General features: G+C 38.1%; 1 protein-coding gene across 1 annotated transcript in view; it reads right to left on the bottom strand.

Annotated features, from left to right (window-relative positions):
* Nucleotides 1-14510, bottom strand: part of LOC140326439 (kelch-like ECH-associated protein 1A) — a 35184-nt gene extending 20674 nt beyond the window's left edge. The window contains exons 1-2 of the mRNA XM_072405031.1: nt 14371-14510; nt 1499-1677 (exon numbers count right to left, since the gene is read on the bottom strand). The gene's annotated coding sequence lies outside the window, so the exon portion shown is untranslated. The remainder of the gene's footprint in view (nt 1-1498; nt 1678-14370) is intronic.
* Nucleotides 14511-16704: the final 2194 nt, after the last annotated feature.

The raw sequence follows: 16704 nt of genomic DNA, 5'->3' as shown, positions 1-16704 counted from the left end.
ATTGGCACAGAGTGATCAGAAGGGGATGAATTGGCACAGGGTGATCAGAAGGGGATGAATTGTTAAATTTATACAGTTGATATAAAATATTTTACTACAGTATTTGGTTCAGAATCTTTTTTTTCTAGATTTTCCTCCTTTAAAATTGGGTGCGTCTTATATGCCGGAACGTCTTATACGCCGAAAAATACGGTATTTTTTTTTTGTCAATATTAAACCACAATGATGTTACTGATGTTTTTCCACAGCAGGCTATATTTTCTTCAATTAAGCCTTTAAAAATTTTTTATGTTTCACCACAATGCACCATGGCATTTCCACAGCCATCCTAATCTGAAATTTAGAATTGGGAGTACTGTGTGTAAACACTGTTAAAAACACTGTCATTGTTATTGGAATGGATTGATTATGCTGTAAGATGTAATTGATCCACACACTTGATGCCCCTAATTTCTCTGGTCATCTTGGCTGTACATCAGGATCTGGTTAAAATTAAGAAAAATGCACTGGATGGTAAAGCAGATAAAGGTGACCATTGACATAAAATAAAATTATTTATTTAATTTAAGGCCAATAAAAATTGTAAAAAAAGGAGTTAATTGGCCAAAGAGAGAGCAATCAGAATTAGAGCAATGTTTTCTAACCAACACTTATCCCCTCTGCTTTTTTTATGCTTTCATTGCACTGCTCCAACACAAAAAGATTTGGGTTCCTCCATGCCCTCTTTTTATAGTGAGGGAGCTGGCACACATGAATCTTATTGTTCATTGTCAGGAAAGACAAGGCATGATTATGATTACTTACAAATTTATTTGTCCTATTTTCACATAAACTCTATGCCTCACAACTATGTTGCCTCGAGCAAGGGACCTGTTGCAGCCCCAAAACATTTGCTATTCAACATGGTGTGCCAGTATTTTTACAATAAAGCAAGACACTGGTGACTTTGTCTTCTGTTTTCACATAAATTCTATGGTCTTTTGAAAGCCTCAGGTTCAACTCATACCCACTCAACCTGTGTAGCTTCTTCCCGCCAGCGGGTACAGACAGAGAGCTCCGTGGGGGCTTTCAAAATGGCGCCAGCCAAGGCAGCAGGCAGCTTGCCAGTCATTACAGGGACACACATCCTGCCACAGGCAGCCTCAAGAAGGAGGATGGGGGGTCCTGCTTTCCCAATATCCCCAATAACTGCAGCAATAGATGAACAGGGCAGTACAGCAGGGTCACAGGAATTTGATGGGGCTTTCATGTCTGACCCTGGACATAAGGAGACTCATCTGTCCTCTGCTATCAGCTATTCAACAGCCAGGTGCTCAATATCAGTGGGGCCATCCATTTAATATCCAGGTCCTACGAACTGCCATTTTTTTTACTCTATTCATATGACAAACTGCCAGATCTCTTCAGCTTTCTCAACATTGAACCTATTAAAGTTCCAAATTGGCTGGACATCCCAGATAATACAACAGGCGTACAAATCCCAAAAACAATGACTTACTGCCCACAGCATTCAAGGACCAGGTATTGTTCGTCCCAGCCCCATTTAGCAGAATCCATTGACTCTAACAAAGCCTGATGTTTCCAGTAGTTCACTCTTCATGAATATGTGAAGGACTCCTAAAATTTCTGGGAACCCCCTGGAACTGTTGCTGCCAAGCATTCTCCAAGTCCAAGTTCCTTTTTAAATAAAGTTGAAATATATGGTAAAACAACAAGTATGTACATGGACAAAATTTTAGCAGTAAACAATTTCATGTTGTATATCAAAAATGTTTTAAACATAACAAACCTTCCTAACCTGGGTAGTCAGAGCCACTCCCTGTACATACACTTCACCAGAAGGTTAATCCTTCTGATATAGTGGGATTCAGGTCCTTGTAGGCACCTCGTCCATCCCAAGGGGGTTGACTGCCCACATTTACCATACCTGTTTTGATTACAATGAGGCTCAATACATCTTAGAGGTGATCAGACTCAATTAATACTTATTACAAAGAAGGTGCCTCCTTAGACATCAGTAGTTGGAGTTATTCATCAATCTTACAGTTCAAAAGGAGTTATCTACTAGAGGTACATGCTTTTTTTTTATTTTTACACTTAGCCTAATCTTAAAATGCATGGTTATCATAAGCAGGTAAAGCAATACAGTGGTTCTCCAGCACCCATCAGTGTCTATAATTCTAGGCTGCCTTGACTCATAAACCCTCAGATCATGATCCAACCTAGGATGAAGGAAAACATCATCTGACAAGTGGTGCCTAAATTTATAGCAGTATAAGCATAGTGTTACCCACCAAACTTAGGCACCACCTTCCTAGATTGTTTTTTTAAATTGAGTGAAAATTGTCTGTCATAAGGGGAGGTGATCATAAACTTGAAATCTCATGACAACTCAGATTGTATTTGGGTGCAGAACAGAGCGAGTTGAATTTCTTCCTGTTGTATTACCAGCCTAGCAATTAACCCTTTAATTTTAACTTTTATGGTATCAGACAAAGAAACAACAGCAACAATATTAGCATGTGGATTTTCCAGTATATGATTTATGTCTAATTGTTTCTTCACTCCATCCCCTACATGTTGAGTCTTTTCTCCCTGATTTATTTCTTAACACTTTCAAATCCATATTCTTTACATATGCAGCACATCTCTTAACCCAATTATCAACTCTAAAATCTTTCATTGTGCATAATACAGAGTTCCTGTTAATACAATCCATTGTGAGGATAGCTATGGGACTACCAAGTCTGCAGCTTCAATTATGCGTGCACTACATTTACCAAGATTCAAGTTTGCAGGCTCCAAAACATTTTTCATACTTATTATTTGAAACACAGTTACACATACCTTACCCCGTCCTTCCCCTGTGCACCATTGTCTTGGATCCATTACCAAATCAAACCTAAACCTGGGTAATTATTATTTTCAACACAACTGTATTGAAACTCTAAATGTCCAGTAACCTTTACAAAGTGGCCATACAAAAGGCCCAAATTGTACCCACAGGGTCCTGCAATAAGTGGTCACATTCACACCTCTCATATCCTCATTCATTGGCCATCCATTCATTCACTCATTTATTTAGGGTAAATCTATACCATTACAAGAAAATATAAAGATTGATTTGCATATCAATATACTACTACCAAAGAATTGATATCCCTCAATGGTGCAAGTGTCTTTCATAACATATATAATGAAACTAAGTATAGACAGTTCCCCTCCTCTGAGTGCATATTTTCACCATACGAGTGTCTTTGCATACTTTGTCATTCACCTTGTATGTCGTTTTTGTTTTCCCCACATTAGTAGTAACATAAATAATATACCAAGATGCATAATTTTCCCCATTGGAATCCTCAGAATACAATTTACCTTGTTTACATCCTACCAAGAATGGATCCATAGCATTCACAGAATCTACACTTATGGGTGAATAAGTCACGTTTTTCAGAGTCATCACTATCAACCATTTCAGGAAAGATTTCTAGAATAGGACAGACCTCACACTCTGAAATTGTCTCATTTGGTAGATATGTCACAAACAAGACAAACTCAGGACTACCTTTAAACACGTCCTTATAGGATTTAGATTTTAGTCCCCATATACTATAACTCTCAGGAGGACTCCTTGGTGTGAAATTCGTATAAGACTGTAGGGTAATTTTCCTGGTTGTAGGTGGTGTGTGCTAGTGAGTTAGAGATCTGGAATAGAAGATAAAACTTGGACATGCAACTTAGTTAGCTGTTTATGCAACTCTTGTACATACAATAAGCAATGTAATACTTCATCTCTTATGAAAGAAAAATCCTATCCTACCAAACAATATTTAAAAATGAACCCCAGGGGTATGTCTAATAGACTTTAACATAAGGGGAAGGATTTTCACCCATAGAGACAGGTATGTTCATAAATCTCAGCAAGACACTTTTAATATAATATAACTTTCTTAATATGGCGTGTGAAACTTCTGTTCAATATGGAGGCCATCCATAACATAACATAACTCCACCAGGCCATATCTGCACACAGTTTATTGTAACAGTTCTTGGCTGTGATTGAAGCAGTAACACTGACAGCTGGCCAAGCCTCTATCCATCCAGAGAACATATCTACACACATCAGAACATACTAAGATTAATGACAGTTTGGTAATTAAACAACCAATCTGTAACCTCTGAAATGGGTACAAAGCTTTAGGTAAATTGTTTCATAGAGTTTTTTTACAAGATTTCCAGAATTATACAATTGACACACCTCACATTCATGACAAAATTGTTCTGTTACAGTAGATAATCCTAGGAAAATCCAATGTGTGGTTACTGATGAAATCATAGATCCTTTGGCCATGCATTGCCTCTGCTAGATATGCATTCAGCATAGGAGGCGCACAGAATCTACTATCCTCATGGATCTATTTTTTAAATTTCTTATTAGTTTGCAATTGCAGTTTCTTTAAGACTGTTAGGTCTACCTGATCAGGTTCCTCGGGAGAGGAAGTGGCCACAAAGATCTCTATAGTTTCAGTACCATTTAATGCTGCTAATTTATGTCATGGCATCAGCTATTTCATTTCCAATATAAATGTCATCGGTGCCTTTAGTACGGACTTCACATTTTATTATGGCTAAATTGTTTGGAAACCAAAGTGCCCCGAGGACTTTCTTAATGAGTTCAGCATGTTTTATGGGCTTTCCACTAGTTGTCATAAAGCCCCTCAACTTCCACAACTAGCCAAAATCATGACATATGCCAAAGATAAACTGTGAGTCAGTGTACACCATGACTTTATACCCTTTACCTATTATGCAGGCCTATATCAGGGCCATTAGCTCTGTCACCTGGACTGATTGATTTCCAGGTAATTAACCTAAATTATTACTTGATCTTTGAGTAACAACAGAATAGACAGAAAATGCATATCCCTCCTCTGTATAACAACAAGACCTATCTATGAAAACAGTAAGATCAGCATCTTTGATTGGGGAATCCTTCACCCTTTCTGCTTCCTCATAATTACATTACCTCATCACAATCATGACCTCCCATTTCCCAGATTTCATTTGGGTAAGTAAATCTATTCCTAGCAAATTGCAGGGAACAGAATAATCTAGAAGTAAAGAGGCTTCACATTGAAAGGGGCGAATTCGAATTTTTAGTGGGAGTGGTCTCAAATAGGGGGTAAAAAACACCCCCTAATCCAACTCCTTTAATTACATTTTGAATGGGAAGATTCACGTCCTCTGATTTTAAAACAGATCAAACTGCCCCTCCTTTTACTAAGCAATTTAGAATCTGATTATTTAAATTAATTTCCACATTTATATTAGGTAAAATTTCTCCTTTGGTTTAAGTCCATTTTTACAGAGGAATTGTATTTAAGAATCCTTTCATCTCAGAGGGAGTCGAGGGAACATGCATCACTGTTCCAAAGAATGTTTTTCCAGAACTGTGCTGGCTTTTTTAGCAAAGCCTAGCCTTTCTATTCTTGCCGCTTATGAGTGGCTTGCACCTTGCAGTGCACCCTTGCAGTATTTACTTTCATGCAGTCTTCTCTTTATGGTAGGCTTGGTTATCGATACGCCTACTTCCTGGAGAGTGTTGTTCACTTGGTTGGCTGTTGTGAAGGGGTTTCTCTTCAGCATGGCAATGATTCTGCAATCATCCACAAATGTTGTCTTCCATGGAAGTTCAGGTCTTTTGGCGTTGCTGAGTTCACCAGTGCTTTGGTTCTTTCTCATGATGTACCAAACTGTAGATTTTGCCACTCCTAATATTGTAGCAATTTCTCGGATGGGTTTTTTCTGTTTTTTGCAGCTTAAGGATGGCTTGTTTCACCTGCATGGAGAGCTCCTTTGATTGTATGTGTCAAAATCTTCCACATACAAGCACCCCCCACCCTTCCCTCCCTCAAATCAACTCCAGGCCTTTTATCTGCTTAATTGATAATAGCGACGGAATTGCCAACACCAGCCCATGAAATAGCTTTTAAGTCAATTGTCCAATTACTTTTGAGCCCCTGAAATAAAGTGATTGTGTAAAAAAAGGCTTTAGTTCCTCACATATTTATGCAATCTTTTTGTTCAACCCACTGAATTAAAGCTGAAAGTCTGCAGTTCAACTGCATCTGAGTTGTTTCATATAAAATTATTTGTGGTAATAAATGGAACCAAAACTAGAAAAAAGTTGTTTCTGTCCAAATATTTATGGACCTAACTGTAAATGCTGAACATTTTATATGGTTAGATTGTTTTTGGTAAATAATTAGTTAATATTTACTGGAATGACTTAACAATTTTTTGTGGGTTTGATAGGACAGATAACCTTGGCTTATATGATGTCACTAATCCATAACTGATCTAGCTTTGCCAAGGTCTCCCCATATCCATGTTAACCAAGCAGGTCGAACTTTTTAGGTAAAATATGGTTTGTTATGTTGTGCCACTTGTGCCCCCCTTGAAAATGTTTATCCTCCCCTAGCCTGTTTAGGCTCTCTCCCCACTTAGGCCCCAGTGCATTCTGAAAGTGAATTGCACTATTATTTTGCTTAGTCTTTACCCTTAGTCCTATCCATTTCCCCCCATTCCCCTTTCCCAGAGGGATAGTCTCTATACCTGATCTCACTGAATTGCAATACATATAGCAAACATTATAGGACACGATGAGTTTGAGTGTTATCGTATAATGTAAAAGGTCTTCATTACCCAGCAAGAGATCTATGTTACTTAATGAATTTTTTTCTAGCAAATACCGATAACTATTATAACCTCTCCCCAGATTCCATATCTTGGGGGTTAGTATAGCTAAAATCTACAATGGCCCTGTGAGGATATACTTAGTGACCCAGAAGGGTGGGACGTATTTGTTAAAGGACAAATTCAGAATTGGTAAGCTACAATTTCTAAAAGACACATTGGTACGCCTGGAAATCTTCTAGGGCACAGTGATTCTGGGAGGGTATTTAAATGTAGACCCTAGACTTGTTGTTAGATGACCCCAAGGGAGCATCCCACATCTCATTTGTGACCCTTAAGAAAGTCAGGCAACTTCTATTTGAATTTGAACTGATCAACAGCTGCCTGTGTACTGAACCTAGAGTATTTACTATTGTGAACCTTCTAGTTGCTACAGTCATTGGACTTCGAGCTTGCTCCCAGATCGTGACATGGAGGCCTAACGAACAATTATTGCAGGACCCGGGTGTTCTTTTTCTCAATAAAAATTAACCCTTTGGTTGTATGGGAGGACTATAAATGTTTAGTTTGACATTCTAATTAGGCATGGTGCCAGACTCAAGAAAGATAGGTTGAAAAGTTTTGAATCGTTGTTGTTCTGTGTACCTTCATCAGAATCCACCCACAAACTCTCCTTGTCTGGATAAGTAGCAGCAGAGCAAGCAAAGGCAAGAGACTCTTTAAAATCATTGCTATCTCAAAAAACAAAAGCTGTCTTGATGAAATGTCATCAGGTATTTTACGAAAGTTGAGATAAGCTGACCTTCCTTCTGGTAAGAGCCCTTTACAAACAGCATGCATGCTCTTTTGTACCTAGTACCCATTACTGTAAATACTCAAAATGACAAAAACTTCTAACATAAATTGTTCAATCTATCATCTTCTTCCTCCTCGACCACCACTGTTTATTAGCAAGAACGCATCCAAACCCAGCCAGCCCCTCTTACAAAACCAGGTAAAGCCCCAGGATCTGACGGTCTAACTCTGCTTTATTACAAATCCTTCTACCAGATAGTTTCCCCTCATTTTCTTAGAACGTTCAATGCAATATCAGAAGGCGAGACAGTACCAATGGATACGCTCTGCACCTATATTACAGTGGTCCCCAAGGAGGAAAAAGACCCTAAACGATATGCGAGCTACCATCCAAATTCTGATTTAAAACTTTTTTTCCAAAATCATAGTTAATCAGCTACTACCACAGATAGTGCAATCGGTTCATTTAGATCAGGTGGGGTCTATTCCACTGAGAGACGCCTGGGACATTATTACAAGGGCAATTAACTTGGTCCACCTGGCACACACAAGGAAGATACCTACTTTGCTGCTGTCCACTGATGCAGAAAAGGCCTTTTAAAGGGTAGACTGGCAATTTATTCGCTCTCCCCTGCTACACATGGGTGTTCCCCAAACTAAGATGTATTGGATTGAAGCTTTGTACGCACGACCTTGAGCTGACCAGAAGTTAAAGTTACTGGTGTACTTTCCAATTCTGATATCTCTAATTGCACTGGCCAAGGATGCCCATTATCAATGCCAATTTTTATCCTAATGTTAGAATCCTTTTTACATACCATCAGTGCATCATAAGGTCACATCGTTTGCTGATAATCTACTTTTCTCCCTCACTAATCCATTATTATCCCTTCCTAATAAATTAACAGCTGCTCTCAAAGAATACCAAGAGATGCCCAACTATTCCATCAATCTAGATAGAAGTCAGAAGCTCTAAATGTGAATCTCCCCAATGCAGTAGTTCAATCACTAAAAGCTTCCTTTCCGTTTATGTGGGCCTCAGAATTGATAGGATATTTAGGAATTCACTTGACAGTGGACCTCAACAACCCATTTACCTTAAATTTTAAGTTCTTTCTGACGCAAGTGAGGACAAATTTGAAACAATGGAGCTTAGGAAACTTTTCCTGGTTTGGGAAATGTAGTTTACGAAAAAAGAATAATATGCTACGCTTGCTGTGTTGGTTTCAGAAGCCCCCAATTATGGCTTTGTTCTTCACATGACTTGGCTGTCAGCATTCCCGGTTATACTCTCTTTCATAAAGACAGAGTCAAACGAAAGGGTGGTGGTATCTGTCTGTATGTGAAAAGTGATCTGAAAGTGAATGTGAAAGAAGAAATTGCTTATGGAACAAGCGATGAGGTTGAGCCATTATGGGTGGAGTTGAATGTGGTGTTGAATAACACACAATTAATTATTGGAGTCTGCTATAGGCCCCCCCCAGTGCTAAGGAAGAAATAGAGAATCAACTACTAGCACATAGAAAAAGCAGTAGGAAGTGTTTTAATCATGGGAGATTTCAACTATTTTGACATTGACAGGGGTAATGGCACTATAGGAACAGCAAAAGGGAGGAAATTTGTGAATATAATACAAGTTAATTTTATGGTACAGTTTATAGAGAAGCCCCAACTAGAAATTATACTCTGCTTGACCTAGTTCTTTCTAACAATGCAGAGCTTATAACAAATGTGCATATAAAAGAGAATCTGGGTAGCAGTGACCATAATATGATTTCATTTAATGTAGGTTGTAAACAGGAAGCAAAAACAGGAAAGAGAAAGATAAAAACATTTAATTTTCAGGGAGCAAATTTTCCATTATTAAGGGCGGCTCTCTGTGACATGGACTGGGAGACAATATTGTCCGGTAAGTAAGTATAAGTCTGTTCTACAAAAGCACACTAAAAAATATATTCCAATGGGTAATGAGTTTAAAAGGCTAAAATGAAAACCTATGTGGCTCAGAGATGATGTTAAAAAAGTCATAAGGAACAAGAAAAGGGCATTCCAAAAATATAAAAAAGGAAGGATCACCTTCATTGTTTGAAAACTATAAAGAATATAACAAAAGATGTCAAAAAGAGATAAAATGTGCAAAACTTCAAAATGAAAGACAGATTGCAAAGGAAAGTATGGCAAACCCCCCAATTTTTTTAAAATATATTAATAGCAAAAAGATCTGATCTAAGCATGTAGGCCCCTTAAAGGATGTCTCTAGGTTGGTAACTGGGGATAAAGAAAAGGGGGATTTACTATGGTTCTAAAAGTGGTGATTGCTGCTAGAAACATGGCACCCGTGTACTGAAAACATTTTTACAATGTCATGTTGGTTTTCCTATTTATTGTAACAAGTGACAATTTTTTTCCCACATGTAAAAATATAAAGAATATGACAAAAGATTTAAAAAGGAGATAAAATATGCAAAACTTCAAAATGAAGGACAGATTGCAAAGAAAAGTAGGGCAAACTCCGAAAATTTATTAATAGCAATAAGATCAAATCAGAGCATGTAAGCCTCTTAAAGAATGTCTCTGGGTTGGTCACTAGGGATAAACAAAAGGCGGATTTACTAAACACTTTTTTTTTACCTCTATGTACACAAACAAAAATGGCAGAGCTAAAGTCCAAATTGCTAATGGCAAAGTCACCGCCTTAAATAAGCCACAATGGCTCAAAATTGATATGATTGAGAAACAGTTGGGCAAAATTAAGGTTGACAAACCACCAGGACCTGATGGATTACATCCACGTGTCCTCAAAGAGCTGAGCTTGGTTATTTCAAAGCCATTATTTTTAATTTTTAGAGACTCTTTAATCACTGGCATGGTATAGATGGACTGGTGTAAGGCCAATATGATTCCTATCTTCTAAAAGGGAGCAAAGTCATTACCAGGTAAGTAAAGACCGGTTAGTTTAACGTTCATAGTTAGAAAGGTCCTAGAGTGTTTGATAAAGTGTCACACTTACCTGTTCCTCACTAAAACACAGGCATCTCTCTCCTGCACATGTGGGCAGTTCTGATGCTGGGCGTGCCTCTGTTTCCAAGCTTTATCGATTCCGTCCATGCCCATAGCCAATCAGGAAGTATCCCCTTAACAGCCCTGGCTATTTAGCTTGCTCTCAGACTCAATTCTGTGTTAGTGCATCAAGTTACTAGTGCCTAGCTCCCTAGTTCTGTGATCTAGTTCCTGTACACCTACTGCCTAATCCAGTGTTTCCTGTGTCCAGCTCCTGTGTTAACCCCTCGTTGTCCAGTCTGTTGGTTCCCAGCCAACTTCCCTGTGCTGTTCCTGTGTCCCTGTCTGCCTGTGGTTATCCCTGCTTCTCCTGTGCCTCCTGCTGTTCCAGTGTCTCCAATGTTCCCTGTGCCCGCAGTGGCCCCTGTGTCATTGCCGTCTGTCTCCTGGATCCCTGGCTAGTGACCCCTGGTGTGTGACCTGACCTCCTTGCCTGCTGCCTGTCTTGACCCTGGCTTTCCTTGACTATCCCCCTGCCTGGTGATTTGGTACCGTGCTTGCCCACTTTGGTGTGCCCAAGGACCGCAACCTGCCCGTAACCAGTAGTGTTGGTCGAATAGCTCACTATTCGATTCGGCAGCTATTCGCTCGAATATAGCAAAAAAATTCGGGTGGTCGAACATCGAATTCGAACACCATTAAAGTCAATGGGAGGAAAAATTTGGGTTTTTTTCAGCACTGTGTAGAGCTTCTACAGCTTCCAAACAGGTGTAAAAAGATATATTATAAAAGGATACATAAAAAGATACATTGTAAAAAGATACATTGTAAAAGGATACATAAAAAGATACATTATAAAAAGATACAAAACACTATTACATACCCCTGTACTTCACATGAAGATTAAAGAGCACCTGTCAAATCAATTTTAGTCTAAAGCTAGGTACACACTTCCAATAATTATTGTTAGAAAATGAACGATTACAACCGATCAACGATTATGCACGATTATACTTGAACAATCATATTGTGCACAATTCTGTACATGCTGTAACAATATGATCGTTCATATATAATCCACCAACAGCGTCCACACACTAGATACAAACGTTTGAACGATGCAGGGAGGGACATGTAAAGGAGAAAGTGTACCGCAGAAACATGCACAATCACTGAACGACACGATACTGTACACACGATAGATAGTGAAAGATCGTCGGCCAATCAGATCCACTGTGGCGGTTGTTCATTTCCAACGACAATCCTCGTTCGTCGGCGTCCTTGGTCACTTTTTTTTGGCCAATCGGTTGTTTATCGGTCGTTCTAACAATAATTATTGCACGTGTGTATGCAGCTTTAGTCTACACGGACTGTTTCCCCAGTGTTTAACCTGAGGCTTTTTAAAGCCCATGTTTGAAGTCCCCATGCATTCACATGGGCTAATCTACACCAGGACGTTTCCTTCAGGCACGTTTTTGAGCGTTATCTTAAACGTTGCTTGCAACATTTAAAAAATTAAAACGCTGGATAAACGCGGGAAAACGCTTCCATTGAACTCAATAGAGGCTTTTTCAAGCGTTTTTAAGCTTTTATGAAAGCTTCAATTGAAAACAATGGGGGCTTTTATAAACATTTTTAGCAGGACTTTGGAATCTGGAAACCCCCTTTAATAAGGAGACTCCCAGATCTCCACCCTGGGGAATGAGTACAGGGGTACATAAATCCCCTTACTCATTCCCTGAAAGGGTTAAAATATAAGTAAAAATAGGACAAGGCTTTAATTTAAAATTATTTTATTAAGGTGTGTGTATTTGTGTAATTTACCTTTTTTTTTTTTTTTTTTTTTTTTTTTTTTTTTTTTTTTAGAGGTGTGACATGTATTACACATACAGAATACATGTCACAGAAAAAAAAATATTTAAGAAAAAAAAAAAATTTTTTTTTTTCCTCCTGAATTTTTGCTGTCGAATCCCGTGTTTTTTGGGTCGGGTCTACCCGAATTCGAACAGCCATATTCAGGTCGAATATAGGGACAACCTGAATTCGAACATCAACACTAGTAACCAGCAGCACAACATCCTCACCATCAGGTGCTCTGGAGAAAACCTGGTTACAGCTTAGACTCTGTGCCTTTGCCCTTCTCAGGGCACCACCTCCATACGCCCCCTAGTGGTCCTGTCTCTCCGTGAGACAGATAGGGGAGTTTCTGCTAGAAAATAATATTATAAGTGATAGTCAGCATGGCTTCAAGAAAGACAGAAGTTGTATAACCAATTTACTCTCTTTTTATGAGGAAGTAAGTAAACAGGTAGACAGTGGAATAGCAGTTGATATAGTGTACTTCGACTTTGCTAAAGCATTTGACACAGTACCCCACAGAGGGTTAATATGCAAGTTAGGGTCAATAGGTTTAGAAAAGTCAATCTGTAAATGAATAGAGAACTGGCCTAAAGACTGCATCCAGAGTTGTAATTAATGATTAATATACTGACTGGTCTAAGGTTATTAGTGGTGTACCCCAGGGATTAGTGTTACCATTACCGTTTAACATCTTTACAAATGATATAGAGTTTGGGATATAAAGTACCATTTCTATATTTGCAGATGACACCAAACTATGTAATGGAAATAAGTCTATACAGGATGTCTATAATCTACAAGCAGATCTGGTGGTAAATGGCAGTTAAAATAGATGAATGTAAAGTTATGCACTTGGGGGCTAACAACATGCATGCTTCATACTGTGTAGGGGGAATATGTTTGGGGGAGTCAGAAATGGAAAAGGATCTGGGGGTTATGGTTGATCATAGACCTAATAACAGCATGCAATACTAAGCTGCAATATATCTAAGGCTAGTAAAGTACTTTCCTGTTTTAAAATAGGAATATACTGCAGAGATAGAGACAAAATCCTGCTCCTGTTCAAAGCATTGGTAAGACTTCATCTGGAATATGCAGTCCAGTTTTAGGCACCAGTTCACAAAAAGGACATTGTGGAATTGGAGAGAGTGCAGAGAAGGGCAACTAAACTAATAAAAGGAATGGAGGAGCTCAGCTATGAGGAGAGATTAGCTGAACTAAATCTATTCTCCCTTGGGAAGAAACGTTTAAGAGGGGATATGATCACCCTGTGTGGATATATAAATGTTCATATAGAGAACTCTTTTCCCAGTTATTCACTTTGAGATCATTACAAAGAATAAGAGGGCATTATTTGCGTCTGAAAGAAAAGACGTTTAAGCTCCAGATAAGGAAGGGATTCTTCACTGTAAGGTCTGTGAAAATGAGGAATCGTCTCCCTCAGGAAGTAGTTTCAGCAACTACTATAGATTGCTTACAGAAAAAGCTGGATGTTTTTCTAGAAGCACAGAATATAACTGGGTATTAGGGATTTAAAGTAAAATTAACAGTGACTGTTGATCTAGGGAACATCCGGTTGCCTCATGGAATCAGGAAGGAATTTATTTTCCTTGTTGATGCAAATTGTACCAGGGTTTTTTTTGCCTTCCTCTTGACCAACTATTTCTATAGGGGTTTATATCTGGGATATGTTTATTTCCTTAGTGGTTGAACTTGATGGACTTTATGTCTTTCTACTACGGTATGTAACTATGTAACTATATATGTAAAGCAAAGCCAGAGTTTGGACAAGGAAAACAAAAGAGAAAAGGAGGGTGCACGGGGGTGGGGTGTGTAGACCCATATCTTTTGCATATTTAGAAACAAAAACAGCCATATTATGACCTATAGGAAAGCCTCCACTAGTAAATAGCAAGCCTAGTAGGGCAACTCAGGAGGTGTCCAGTGAGAGGGCATCTTGATGTTCCGCAGAAGAGGAGAAAAAGATTAAATAAAACCAGTGGCGGCGAAAGGCCTCACCTGTCGAAGCACAGAAGTTCCTCCATCAGAAAAATATCCTGGATTCTGGAAAACCTCTGTGCTATTAACAGGACCTTTAATTCTGACTTTTATCTGACGTGCATTTGTTACATACTTGTCTCAGATCTCTGATATATTAAATCCAGACACAAATAGGCAGCCAGAACTTTTAACAGGAAGTAAACAATGACCGCCCATATTATTCTCTTGTCGCAGCTGTACTTAAAAAAAATATTTTCTGTGTTCATGTTTAAAAAAAGTCCTGTGCTGGCATCTAGTGACCATTTTTATATCCACAACTCCAGAATTTCTGCTTAACTAAATAAATGAAATATGCAAAAAAAAAAAGCATTTATTGAGCATTTATTTTCACTTATTTTTACTGTTTCTATTAAACCTTTATGTGTACTACTATTGTTAAAGCATTTTTACCAGGCATAAATCAATTAAAAAGAACTAGCAGCACAGCAGCACAAACCTGGTGATCAATGGCTTCAAAATAATTATGCAAGGCAACAAATAACATTGTTTGTAATCATCGTAGACTACAACACACACTTCTAAATCAGTTTTTTACGCTGAGTTTAGATCTGCTTTCAATTTTTTCCGGTCAGGTCAACTTATTGATAGTTGGTTGAGTAATGTTGGTTTGCTTGTATTGTGCTTGTAGTGTGCTTGCATGTATTTCTAACTACCATTGAAAGTTTAAATGAAGTAAATTTTTATTATATTCAGTGTGAAGTAAACTAGGCATCAAGGGACATAGATATACAGAAAGCATAAGCAAGCTACCACTGTTTCTTCAAAAATGCTTAGAGTATGTCAGCTGTCCTACTTATTCCATAGGCCTTGGTAGCAACACTTCATTGACTGAATGTCCTGGTAAAAAGGTTCTCTTTGCTCACCATTCATCATGTCAAGATTTTCTAGAAAGAAGTCTTGATGAAAGTGCAAGAAGTGTATTATCAATGACATGTGACAGTCCAGTTTCTGATATAAATCAAGTAGATTCTGAACTCTTTTCTTGTATGCAGTAGACTTATGGCTGCCCAGAAAGTTCTGCAGAGCCTCTTGAATGGCCCCCATCTTATATTATACATACAATATACATGCTACTATACAGTTATATTACATGTTTCACTATTTTTTTTATTTTTAACAGATTTTTTTTTTTAAATTTAAAGTTTTTTATTAAATGTATTATATATTGGACAAATTTCAGTGAGTTATGCCTAAGAATTATAGGCCTACAGTGCAAAATAAATTTCCATGCAAAAAAATGTTTTTGCGTGGAAATACGGACAGAATTAGAACATTAGGGGGGTTAATACCTTCATCCTGCAAAATGTAATTGATTTGTGGACCTATACATTTACCCATGGTCATCACAAGGTTCTTCATCAAGCCTAGCTTGATAGGAAGAGGTGGCAGAAATATTTTATACAGGTCACCCAAAGCAAAGCTTTGACAATGATTCTTCCTAACTCATCTCTGATTCTTGGCTAAATAAGATAAACAGAATGGTCAACCAGTACTCTTGGTTTGGAATTGCCATTATGCAGTTTCAAGCTTCAAGCTTATTTGTGAGGAATCAATAAAGAGATGCCATTCAAAAGAAACATGCTCTTGAAAAATTGTTGAAGAATCCATTGATGTAATTGCAATTGTACAGTGAGCCATCATCAGTGAAGAACGTTGTCAAGTTATTATTTTGTGTTCTGTAGTGAATTACTAGATTGTAAGCTCTTTGGGGCAGGATCTTCTCTTCCTGTGTCACTGTCTGTATTTGTCTGTCATTTGCAACCCCTATTTAATGTACAGAGCTGCGTAATATGTTGGCGCTATATAAATCCTGTTTATTAATATTAATAAAAATAATAATAATAATTACAGTTACACCTATTGTAAGCAAGTGCTTCTGCTTAAGCCTAGAAGCACGCAGCTCTGCTTTGTCTTTTGATGGGTTTAGATCACAAACAAAATAATTCAGTTCTGCTTGTGTAAACATCTCTGGTTCTGAATCTTCATCTGACAAGTAATCAGGATAGGTCCATCATGTGGTGGTACAAGAACAGACAATGAATCACGATGAGGAACAGGCTTGATTGCAGAACCCATAAATGGATATACAATTTTGTGCTACATTTTAGCTGAAAATCTATTTGTGATTTAGCGACAAAAATAGCAATTGTTTGGGTGGTATCACGCTCCCCCTCACCATTGTGATTGCAATTCTCCAATATAGCTAGATATGCATTCTGTTGGAATATATTAGGCAGACATGACATGTGGAGCCAAAAATCAAGATTTTAAGATTATCACTAATTGGGCCAC

The sequence above is a fragment of the Pyxicephalus adspersus genome, chromosome 3, assembly GCF_032062135.1.
Source record: "Pyxicephalus adspersus chromosome 3, UCB_Pads_2.0, whole genome shotgun sequence".
Classification (NCBI taxonomy): Eukaryota; Metazoa; Chordata; class Amphibia; order Anura; family Pyxicephalidae; genus Pyxicephalus; species Pyxicephalus adspersus.
The sequence above is the reverse complement of the archived record's forward strand: the minus strand, read 5'-3'. Positions and strand labels throughout refer to the sequence as shown.